The 12455-nt window shown below is 44.1% G+C and overlaps 1 protein-coding gene across 14 annotated transcripts in view; it reads left to right on the top strand.

Moving 5' to 3' along the window:
- ATP2B3 (ATPase plasma membrane Ca2+ transporting 3) overlaps nucleotides 1-12455 on the top strand; it is a 495057-nt gene that overhangs the window by 165134 nt on the left and 317468 nt on the right. The window lies entirely within an intron of this gene.

The raw sequence follows: 12455 nt of genomic DNA on the forward strand, positions 1-12455 counted from the left end.
CTGGCTGCAGTTCAACTGTAGCAAGTAATAGGAGGAATCATGACAGCATCCTGAGCTGCTCTGAACTGCAGAATGATTGCAAATGACAATGAGACTTATTGTGAATGCGCAACCGAATGCAAGCAGATAAGTCAGAACTGCCCGTTTGCAGTTTCACTGCAACAGACAGAACATGCTACAGGAGAGATCCTGACACACGTTCATTGAATGTTGCAGTAATGTTTTCACTGCCTCATGAGCACATGATAGCAATGTGCATGATCAGAAATTTAATGAAGACTGCCTGCAAACATCATTGTTTCAAGGTTGTACCCAGGAGAATTACTACTGTAGTTAAAAGTGTCAAGAGGAAATTGCCCCCCCCCCCCCCCCCCCGGATCATTCATATCTCCCTACCGGTCCTTTAATATGATTTTTGAGTTTGAAAAATTCCGTTCCAATACCGATATATATTGTACGATTGTGATTTCGAATGTGACTTTGTTGAGTGGGGATTATTTACATTGTTGAGGGAAGCATGATTGGTTAGTGGACACCACAGTTGTCTTGTAGCGCTTGGTCCTTGATCCGAGTCTGATTCAGGACCCTATCTGTGTAGAATTTGCACGTTCTCCGTTGTTTACAACGTAAGTTAATTGTACGGTACTTGTAATAATAATAATAGTTCTAAAATGTGTATAGCACTTTTCTCCTGTTGGACTCAAAGACGTTGAGAGCTGCAGCCACTAAGGGCGCGCACAATAGGCCAAACTGCAGTGTTAGTGAGTCTCGCCTAAGGACTTCTTACTGAATAGGAACAGTCGAGATTTGAACCCTGTTCTCCTATGTCAGAGGTCTCCTATGTCCATGTGCTAGGAAAATGCTTAACTTAAAAAGATTTTTAAAAAATTAAAAGTTTTGGATTAAAAATATAATAGAGAGTGATTTACATGGTTCTGTTTCTGCTCCCCCAAAAAATCCAACCTTCTATACAATTTCAACTGGGTATTATTATTATTATTATTATTATTTATATAGCGCCGACATATTACGCAGCGCTGTACAGTATATATATATATCTTGTCACTAACTGTCCCTCAAAGGAGCTCACAATCTAATCCCTACCATTGCCATATGTCTATCTTATGAAGTGTAAGTACTGTAGTCTAGGGCCAATTTTAGAGGGAGCCAATAAACTTATCTGTATGTTTTTTGGAATGTGGGAGGAAACTGGAGTGCCCGGAGGAAACCCACGCAGACACGGAGAGAACATACAAACTCTTTGCAGATAGTGCCCTGGCTGGGATTCGAACCAGGGACCCAGCGCTGCAAGGCGAGAGAGCTAACCACTACGCCACCGTGCTGCCCACAGCTGAGACTTTTTTCAGCCCATCCGATCCTAATTTCCCTTTTGCAAAATTGATTCACATGTTATCAGTCGATCAAATTTAGCCACCTAGAAAATGTATCTGCATATTTTACTTTGAAGTGACCTTGAAGTGTACCCTAGGCGATATGTGACATGATCAGATAAACGTGTATGTACAGTGCAAAGCATATAAATAACTAGGCTGTTTTGCTTGTTTTATTTTGCTGCCTGAAAGAGTTAATTTCTAGGCATGGAAGTGGCAGCTTCTGTCTTGTCGGTACCTTGTTGGGAATATAGTAAACATCACTGATAAGCAAATCACAGCCATAAAAGTTTTCCTGCCAGAATACAACTTCTGAGGGCAGGGAGAGATAAAATACATGAACTATTGACCTTTTTCTAACTCTAGGACACATAATAGGCTGCCACTGATTAGAGACAGTAAAACATTCAACCTACTTTGTAAATGTTTAAATAGAAAAGAAGACCCTGGGATACTTAAAACAGTCATTTTTAGGAGTAAGAGGACAACTATAATTGTTTATCTTATCAGTTTATATTCACCTCTGGTTCACTATAAAAAGAAAGCTATTAGACCATGCCTTATACACTCATCTACCATCTAATGTCTACATTCGCTTTTCAGCAGCATCAGTTAGAGCAGAGCTTTTCAGGCTGTGATCTGTAGAGCAGTGTTTGGTCATCAGTATGTGCCAGGTGTTCAGCCACTGTAACGTCTACAAATAATTCCATTACTGGTGGTGGACAAGAGTATTTATTACCTATTCACCTGATTCCACCAGGAGTCAATATCGTATTGCTCTGTGTAATCACACCAGACATCTTCACTGAAGCCAGAGGGGAATAGGATTACTCTTGCTGTTCACTTGACATGAACAGGGTGCCAGGCTCTTCAGTTAAAGAATATCTTCAGTTTCCTTAAGAAAAAAAAAAACAACATTTTAACAGAAGTGTGAAAAACAGAGAGATTCTTCTGCTAGAAAGTCGTACCAGCAAATGCCTTATTGGCTCAAACAGCACTCCAGAAACACAAGGACTATACACAGGTTGTTCACCAAATCACAGGCACAAACCACAGCCACAGGTCCAACTGCCTTCTGTAGTCCAAGCAACCTCAAGTCCCATCACCCTCAAGTCCTGCAGGATCTGCTCTGCGGCATCATAGGGTATTAATGTTGGTGAAAAATTAGTTACCGGTAGATTTTAGGAAGGGATTTACTTCAGAGAGGGTGGTTAGCGTGAGACATCAGGTAGGGATTTACATGGAGAGGGGATTTGGGGGCTAGTTATCAGGAGGGGGTTTGTGTGTTGGGGGAAGGTTAGCGTCCTATATCAGGATGGGGGAAGTTAGAGTTAAGTATAAGAAGATTGAGGGTTGAAAGGAGTTGAGGCTAGGGGAAAAATTAGGAAGGGTTCACATTAGGGGGTTGGTTAGGGTTAGATTTCAGGTAGGGGTTTACTTGAAGTGAAGCCGAGGTGAAAATAAACTGATGCGATCAACAATTTTATTTATCATTTAGCTTCTAAAAATGAACTTTTAAAGATATCTCATGGTTTTATTTTATATTTAAAGGGATCCTGAGCGCTACATAAAAATGAAATTTGGATTTACCTGGGGCTTCCTCCAGCCCCCCATAGCCGGTGAGGACCCCCAGCGTCATCCTGGTCTCTTCCGTGGTCCTGGTCCCGGCTCTGGTAATCCGGCGACTTTGGCTAAAGTTGCCTGTGCACACTCCCAACACGCACGCTGCTGTCATCCTGCCAGCCGGCGTAAGAGTCCTGCGCATGTGCCGTTCCCTAAGACTTAACCGCACATGTGCAGGACTCTTCCCCCAGCTGGCATGGTGACGCACAGAGTACCAGAGCTGGGACCAGGACCACGGAAGGAACCAGGAGGACGCCGGGGGACCTCTTGGGCTACGGGGGGCTGGAGGAAGCCCCAGGTAAATCCAAATTTCATTTTTATTCAGAGCTCAGAGTCCCTATAAGCATTACAAAGTAGATTTAATGTTTTTTGTTTCTGCTCAGTGGCAGGCTAGTAAGTGTCCATAAATGAAAATACATGACCATTTGTCCTTTTACTATCTCCCTCTGCTCTCAGAAGTTATATTTTGCATGGAAAACTTTTATGGCTGTAATTAGCTTATCAGTGATGTTTACTATACTTCTTGCAAGGTACCGACAAGACAGAAGCAGTCATTTCCATGCCTAAAAATGAACTTTTTCAGGCAGCAAAATTGAACAAGTAAAACAGCCTGGTTATTAATGTTTTCCCTCTACATACACCTGTTATCTCATCATGTCACATGACTCCTCGGGTACACTTTAAGAGAGTATGATTAGAGTTAGGAAACAGGAGAAGGTTTATGTTAGGAGGAAGTTTATGGTTATGTATCGAGATGATTTAAAGGGAATCTGAAGTGAAAATAAACTTATGATATAATGATTTGTATGTGTGGTACAGCAAGAAATAGAACATTAGCAGCACAGATATGAGTCTCATATTGTTTCCAGTACAGGAAGAGTTAAGAAACTTCAGTTATTATCTATGCAAAAGAGCTTATCTAAGCTCTCCGACTAATTTAGTCAGAGAGCAATGCTGTTTTCTGAAGCACTTTTGTCAACTTGTCTCTCACTATTTCTTGAAATAAAAATGAGACACTTTTCTTTGCTACTAATGTCTCATGAATTACCTGTACTACACATACAATTTATTATATCATAAGTTTTTTTTTTGTTCGCTTCAATGCCATTTTAAGCTAGGGAGAAGGTTCTTATTAGGTACCCTGAGGTTGTTTACATGGGGGGGGGGGGGAGTTAGAATGTCAGGTAGGATAAGGGGATTGGTTGAGGATAGCTGATCAACAGAGAAGTACCAAAATTACCAATAAAGGAACTGATGCAAAGCCAATACAGTATACTGTGTTTCCCCCAAAACTAAGTCAGTGTCTTATTCAATTTTCCACTAAAAGATGTGCTAGGGCTTATATTCAGGGGATGTCTTATAATACTATGGAACGCACAAGTTCCTAAGCTGTGTGTCCTCCCGTCTTCCCCATTGTGCCGCCTTTTCCTCTGCTAGATCCACCTCTCGTGTACCCCTCTTTCACCCTTGTACCTTACATGTCCTCCTAGTGTCCCCCTCTGTACCTGTGTCTTCCTCAGTCCCCTGTCCTCCTATGTCCTATGTTGTGTCTTCTGCTGTCCCCCATGTCCGCCTGCTGTCCCCTGCATTCTTCTCTTACCCCCAGCTCCATGCCACACTGTCCCCCATGTCCTCTGATATCCCTCTGCATCCGCTTATTTCCTCCAGCTACATACCAATGTGTCCTCGAGCTTCAACCTATGGGGAAGAAGTATGGTAACTTATGTTTCTGGGCTACAGTAATAACACAAGTTGCCATACTTTTTCACTTTTTCACTTTTTTTACTTTCGGGGTAGGGCTTATATTTCAAGCGTGCTCAAAATTCTTGCTAGGGCTTACTTTTGGAGATTTCTTAAAGAGACTCTGTAACAAAAATTCCTTCCTTTTTTCCTACCATCCTACAAGTTCCTAAACCTATTCTAATGTGCTCTGGCTTACTGCAGCACTTTCGACTATCACCGTCTCTGTAATAAATCAGCTTATCTTTCCCCTGTCGGACTTGTTGCCTGTGTCTGGAAGTCTGCCAACTCTTCAGTGTGATCTGCTATGCACGCCCCCCCCTCCAGGCCCCTCTATGCACACTCCCGTGTGTGTGTGTGTGTGTGTGTGTGTTATTTACATAAGCCAGCAGCGTCTCTGCTCTCTGATATCAGTGAGAGAAGAGAACTGGATAAGAATCCTTCTCTGTTAGACTGTGAAAGGAGCTGGGCTGACACATACTGAGGAATTACAGACAGGGGCAGAGCTGTCTGCAGGAAGAAACAATCAGCCTCACAGCCTGTCACTCTTCAGTGCATGAGAGCTGCAGGGGACAGAAGGTAAACACACAAATGATCTTTTGAGATTCAAAAAGAAGGCTGTATACAGCCTGCTTGTGTTTGAATGTATTTTCTATGTGTGGACATACTGTACATCAACCTACCTGTTTTGGTGGCCATTTTGTTTGTTTATAAACAAACTTTTTAAAACTGTTTTTGATTACTTTTAATGCGGCGGGGAGCGGCGAAATTGTGACAGAGGGGAATAGGAGATGTCCCCTAACGCACTGGTATGTTTACTTTTGTGCAATTTTAACATTACAGATTCTCTTTCAATTCTGGGAAAGAGGGTAGACATAATAGTTACTGGTGATCAGTGCTGCCCTTTTCAAAATCCGGATCCGATTGGGATCCGGATACTCCGATATCCGATCCGGGTCGGATATCCGAGTTCAAAATTTTCCGAACCGAATCGGATATCCGACCCTAGTATCCGGGCGGATTCGGATATCCAGATAGAAAACCGGAAGTGGCCTTTAAATTGCTTTAAAAACGTTTTTTAGGGTATATGAGGCATGTAGCATCATTATTTTGTAAAGGGGAACACTAATTGATGATGTGGGGACTTAAATTCCCCCCCACCCCCCCCCCCCATAAAATATGGCTGTCAATTAACATTAGGCCTAGGTTTCAGACAGCGGTCGTGCAAGCCCACATTGTGTCCAAAGTCCAACCGCACAACTGGGACATGACAGTTTTCAGCCAAGACACCTCCAAAAAATTACACAGCAATTGTGTTCTGGGTTAAATATAGGTGGCATCAGTGGCCTGTGGCAGGAGCAGGACAATGCAGCAGCAGCAGCAAGTGTAATGGTTGCCACGAGCATGCCGGACGTGGCACGTTGCAATTGGCACTTAGCACGTGTCACTTGGCACGTGTCACGTGGCACTTGCCAAGTGTCACGTTACACTTGCCTAGTGTCAAGTGGCACTTGGTACGTGTGATGTGGCACTTGCCAAGTGTCACGTGTCACTTGCCACGTGGCAAGTGACCTGTGGCAAGTGCCACGTGATACGTGCCAAGTGCCGAGTGACAGTCAGACAGCAGAGGAGAAGACACTAGTGCACACTAACTGTCACACTGCCACTGCTCACAGCACAGCAGTTCTGTAGAAAGCTAACAGTAGTACTACTACTCTAACAACTACTAGCACACTGACTGCAGTACTACAGTACTAACTACACAATAACACAGTAATCCTATCCCCTAATCCTTAACCTAACCTATACCTAAGGCTAATAGCTGGCCAGCAGGCAGCAGCTGGCCTGGTCTGTGCACAGCACACAGACACATAGCAGCTGCCTGCAGCACACACTCTGACTGTCACACAAATGACATCAAGCTAATTAATTATTTAACAATAGTGTAGTGATAGTGAAGGGGTTAATCACTGACCAGCTTTCGGTTTATCACTGCTAGGCCAGCAGCACTGGAGCACACACTCTGACTGTCATCCAATGACATCAATCAAGCTAATTAATGATTTAACAATAGTGTAGTGATAGTAGTGAAGGGGTTAATCACTGAACAGCTTATCACTGTGTACAGCCCTTGCTAGGCCCAGCAGCACTGGAGCACACACTCTGACTGTCACACTATGACATCAAGCAAGCTAATTAACGATTTAACAATAGTGTAGTGATAGTAGTGAAAGGGTTAATCACTGAACAACTTTAGGTTTATAACTGTGTACAGCCCTTGGTAAGCCACCAGCACTGGAGCATGTCTCTCAGTGAGCATTCAGCAAGCTAAGACGATATGTCTCATCATGGCAGCCATCCTTATATACAGGATGGCTGGCCAGTGTTCCTTTCTGTGATTGGGTGCCAGGGTTTATGCTGGGAGCCCTCTGATTGGCTTAATGAGGTCAGGTGGGGCTGGCCAGGGTTCCCCTCTGTGATTGGTTGCTATGGCTTCTGTTGGGAGCCCTCTGATTGGCTCCAGGACGTCATCTCCTTAGTTACAGTATTTCGGATCCGGATACCTGCAATATCCGCAGATAGCTGGCCGGATTTTTTAAAAGATCGGGAATCCGAATCCGATAGCGTAAAAAAGTTTGGATATCCGGGTTACCCGAATATCCGGAATCCTGATGAGCAGCACTGCTGGTGATATTTTCACCATCAGCCTACTCAGAACTCAAATAAACATAAGCCGTCATGACATGTACACAATGTAAAACATATCTAAGATAAAGATAGGCAAACTCAGTGAAATACAGAAGACCTCAAACAAGAGGTAATATGGTCAATAAAGTATAAGAATGTCAGAAATGTCCTTATGGAAGCAGTGAGAAGGTGGTGGTGTAGTGATGGGGAATGACAAACCCCTATCACCACCAGAACAATCAGTGCTATATCCGGGGGTATTTAGAGTACAGTATGTACCTTTAAACGGGGAGCAACACAAAGTACTAGGTTGCTTTAATAAACCTTCCTAAATCCTCACCTGGCATATAGTTACCCTGAAGAGAATTGCTCTTTTTCCTTAATGACACTCAAGATACATTTTCTTGGGATTTTTTTCTTTTTTATATTGACATAATTAATAGGCAGGGGTGGAGGTTACCATGACATTCTGCTTCAAAGCCCAGATGACTGCGTGTACAAAATGATTTCCTAGCTCTGTGCAGACGCTGAGCTGCAAAGCTTTTTATTCCATACACAGTATATATGTAGGAGTATATACATATATGCTTTATATATTTATAAGTGTGCGCATGTGTGTAAAAGCTCAACTAAAACTGCTAATGATTAGATTATTATTGTGTCCTGTTTTGTAAAACCTCAAAACTGAAAGTGGGTGAGCTTTCTTTTTCTAGTGACTGTAGTTATTATTTTTTCCCATTTCAGTTTGCAGCTGCTGTCAGTACAAACTGCACTTCTTTTCAAACTTGAACTCTGTACTCCACAGCACAGACTGTGCATGCGAAATTAAAGGGACTCCAAGGAGTAAACAAAATTGGAATTTACTTGGGGCTTTTCTCCAGCCCACTATAGGTCGGGAGGTCCCCCGGCGTCCTCCTGGCTCCTCTCCCTGTCCCTCCGCAGAAATCACGACCGGCGACACTGGGGCCGAGTGTCAGGCTGACACTTCCTGAACGATGACGGTCGTCGTCATCACGCGCCTGCTATGCGTCATCACGGAGGCCGACTTGGCAGTACTGCACATGCGCGGTTTATAGTTAGAAAACCGCGCATGCGTAGTAGTGTCACGCCGCCCCCCTACGTTGGGCTGGAGAAAGTCCCAGGTAAGTTCCGATTTTGTTTTTGTTTACTCCTCGGAGTCCCTTTAAGCTGCAAACATCAAGAACCATTGTTACTTATTTTCCACACCTGCACAAACTGACTGACTGGCAGCAGCCTCGACACTCCTGATCTGACAGTCAAATCAAATCAAAAATAGCTTTATTGGCATGACTACAATTCATACAGGCATTGCTAAAGCAAGGGGGGATGGGTGACATGGAAGACGATGGGATAGAGGTACAATGGGTAAGCAGTCCATGGACATTTACAGCTCATTTATGCTCCTCTCCATCTGAGGCATGCTGTGACAAAGTGTGCAGACAGTGTCACTGTGGATTCCTCTTCTCCTAGTAGAATGTATAGTTTTCTCTCATCCTCTAATGAGTGAAAGTCTGGAAATAGTTCCATCAATTTCTTAAAGGTTTCCCTGGTTGCAGTATATTTGGGTCAGTAGTGCAGCAGGAAGTGATTCTCATCCTATGAGGTCTTCTACTCACAGTGTTGGCATAGTCTCTTCTCCTTGGGTTTGTACGTATGTCTGTGTCTCCCAGACTCGATTTCAAGGTTGTGAGCGCTCAGTCTGTAGACACTCAGGATTTGCTTCACTTGAAAGTTTTGGAGGATACCCAGAACTATTAGAACCCATTCACACTGGTGTGCTTTTGTGCAGCGTTGCAGTGCTTTGCTGATCACCAGCGACTGGCTGGATGTGTACAATGCATCTCTAGGGGATGATTCAAATTGCAGCGCATACAATATTAAAATGGCAAGTGTGATCAGAATGCAAAATCATAACCGTAATCGTCTAGATGGTTGGTCTTGTTTTTTAATCACAGGTTTGAATGGGCTCATAAGGAGCCCATTAATGATAGAATCTTGATTGTACAATCTTTTAGTAGAAGCCTAAACTGTGTGTATTTTCTAGGTCACAGGTGTTAAACTAAAGGACCGCAGGCTATATTTGGCCACCCTCACCATATTATATGGCCCTCAACATCTTCAAATGTGCATGATTGCACCTCTCACAACCTCAGATCAGCAGGTTCCATAACTTGGTCACTCCCAGAGTGTACCTCAAAACCTTTGGAGCCAGAGATTTCTGTCATGCTGCCCCTACCCTTTGGAACTTCCTACCACACGCAGTAAAGACAGCCCCTTCACTGGAGTTATTCAAATCCAGACTGAAAAGCCACCTGTTTAGCCTGGCATTGGTGGACTTGTAGAATTCTTCCTCTGTACCACAATTTGCCAATCAGCCAATTATTGGTCTTAGCCATGCTTATGCGCTTTGAGTCCTATGGGAGAAAAGCACTTTACCAATGTTGTTTGTTGTTGTTGTTGATTGTAAGCAGTAAGATATTGGAGGAAATGGAGAGCCAGAATGCCCTGTCTTTTGTCCCAGTTGGCATTCTCTTTAAAGGACTTATGAGGCCAAATTAGTCAAAAAAGTTAATTATCTGTATAATCTTTTACTGCACGGAGGACGCCGTCCGCGACCTCCGTGCCGATCCGCCGGGTCCCCCCGCTCATTAGCCCCCCGGGCCGGCTCCCGACCCCACGGCCCGGGTCGGGCTCCCCTGCCTCTCCCAAAATGGCCGCTTCCTCTGGCCGCGGCTACGCAGTCCGCATAGCCGCGAGTGCGGCTGGGCAGCTCTAGGGCCAACCCCCCCGATCCACGCTACATACCGGGGGGACCCGGCGGATCGGCACGGAGGGCGCGGACGGTGTTCTCCGTGCCGTAAAAGATTATACAGGTAATTCACTTTTTGGACTAATTTGGCCTCGTAAGTCCTTTAAGGCATGTTAGAAGTGACGGTTTCACTTTTTCACAGCATTAGTTCTCTCCTTTGGATGACATTGTGGTGGTTTTTGGCGATTTGATTATGAGCAGATGATGCTTTATGTTGTCTTTACGTTATGTGAAGTTATTTTTTTAGATACTATAGGGAAACACTGGACAACCATTAAAAATCATTAAATACTGGAGTGCCGATTCGACAGTTTGGTTCTTTGGTTTCTACCAGAACATGTGGCATCAGCCCCTTAAAGGATTTTGCACCCATATTATTGCTTTATTCATTAAGGAGTGCAGGGTGAAACCATATGTGTGCCTTGCATTTAAAAGGATGGCCACTCTCCCAAGCAGACCAGGATTTACATCACAGGAGCCTATAGACATAGGTGTCTTAGCACACAAGACTTTGCCCTTCATGAAACTGCAATCCCCCACGAACCACACCACAAATGTGCTGGCTGCCCCAGCTGTCACTTTTTTTTTTGTCAGTTACCCCATCTATAATTATTTGCAACCGGTGGTAACTAACTGTTCATTTTCCTTCCGCGTTAGCAGGTGGAGTCGTTAAGGTGGGGGTTAGAGTTAGGCATCGGCAGAAAGGTGGTCAGGGTTAGGCATCGGGAGTGGGGGGAGTTATGATTAAGCATTGGCAAGAGAGGGTTCTTTGTGAGAATAAGGTTAGGTTGGGTTGCATTTTCTGATACTTATTATTATTTAGTATTTATATAGCGCTGACATCTTCCACAGCGCTGTACAAAGTATATATAGTCTTGTCACTAACTGTCCCTCAGAGGAGCTCGCAATAGTCCTATGTCTATGTATGTATTGTGTAGTGTATGTACTATAGTCTAGGAACAATTTTTTAAGGGGAAGCCAATTAACTTATCTGTATGTTTTTGGGATTTTGGAGTAAAAAGGAGTTCCCAGAGGAAACCCACGCAGACACAGGGAAAAACATACAAACTCCTTGTAGATGTTCACCTGGCTGGGATTCGAACCAGGGACCCTGCGCTGCAAGGCGAGGGCACTAACCACTACGCCACCGTTACTAATAGCTTTAAGACAAGGGTTAGGTTGCACTTTCCGATAGTAATAACGATAAATGATTGCAACTGGTTGCAAAATCTGGCAAAGTTGCAAAATCTATTGCTACACCGGCGCTACCCAATTATGACTTGAGTCGTCACTTTAATAATCCACGCAGGATTTTTCTTTTCCCCCACTGTGTGTGTTTTCATGACAAGACAACTTGAAAAGGGATTGATTGAATAATGTCAGCCATTAGAGCATCACCTTAGTGGAGAGAGTCTGCAGCTGTCTGACGCCACTGCTTGAAATGTGAAGAGCGTACAGCTGGATCTTCCAGGACCCTCACAATGTTGTTTTTTTTCCCCTTTGGAGAGTGCTAAGCTAAGAGCCAGCAAGTGATTGGTGGCAGCACAGATCATAAACAGTCTGATCTCAGGAAACACGGGCGCTGCAGTGATGGTGCCTCTAAAATATTAATCAGCTCCACTCTCTTGTTATTGCACTGTGAGCATCAAACATCCTTGTTATGGAAGCGCTCTTGTTCCTCACAGACTTGTAGGGGGGGGCACATTACATGGCAGAAACATTATTAAAACTAATGGCAGGAAGTTATTATTCATTGATGCCTGTAATGGAAATCGGCAGTGTGCAGACCTAGTCGGTTTACCTCTCTCCTGCCAACTTGGTTTTATCTTAACGACCCTGGGAACCTGGCTCGCTGTCTTTCAGGCATCCATTCTGACGAGGCACGTCCTCGGGTTTTCTTGCTTAGCTGGCACCAGTGCACTTAGAGAGCGGAGGACTGTGGGATGACCCACATGTATGGCAGCAGAGGTCATTAGCCTGACACCGGTAATTGTTACACAGATCTATCTCCTCAGAGCGCGTCTCTGGAAAACGGGCAAAGCATTTGGTAACGCGAGGATTGCGGTGGGTGTATTGCCTGTGGAGCAGGTGTCTGTGTAACTCAACCCTCTATGAAGTCATTGCTTTGCAGGAAGAATGGATTTGTTCTCGGTTGTCAAGAAACAGATTCTTCTGTGAAGATC

The sequence above is a fragment of the Hyperolius riggenbachi genome, chromosome 8 (assembly GCF_040937935.1).
Source record: "Hyperolius riggenbachi isolate aHypRig1 chromosome 8, aHypRig1.pri, whole genome shotgun sequence".
NCBI lineage: Eukaryota > Metazoa > Chordata > Amphibia > Anura > Hyperoliidae > Hyperolius > Hyperolius riggenbachi.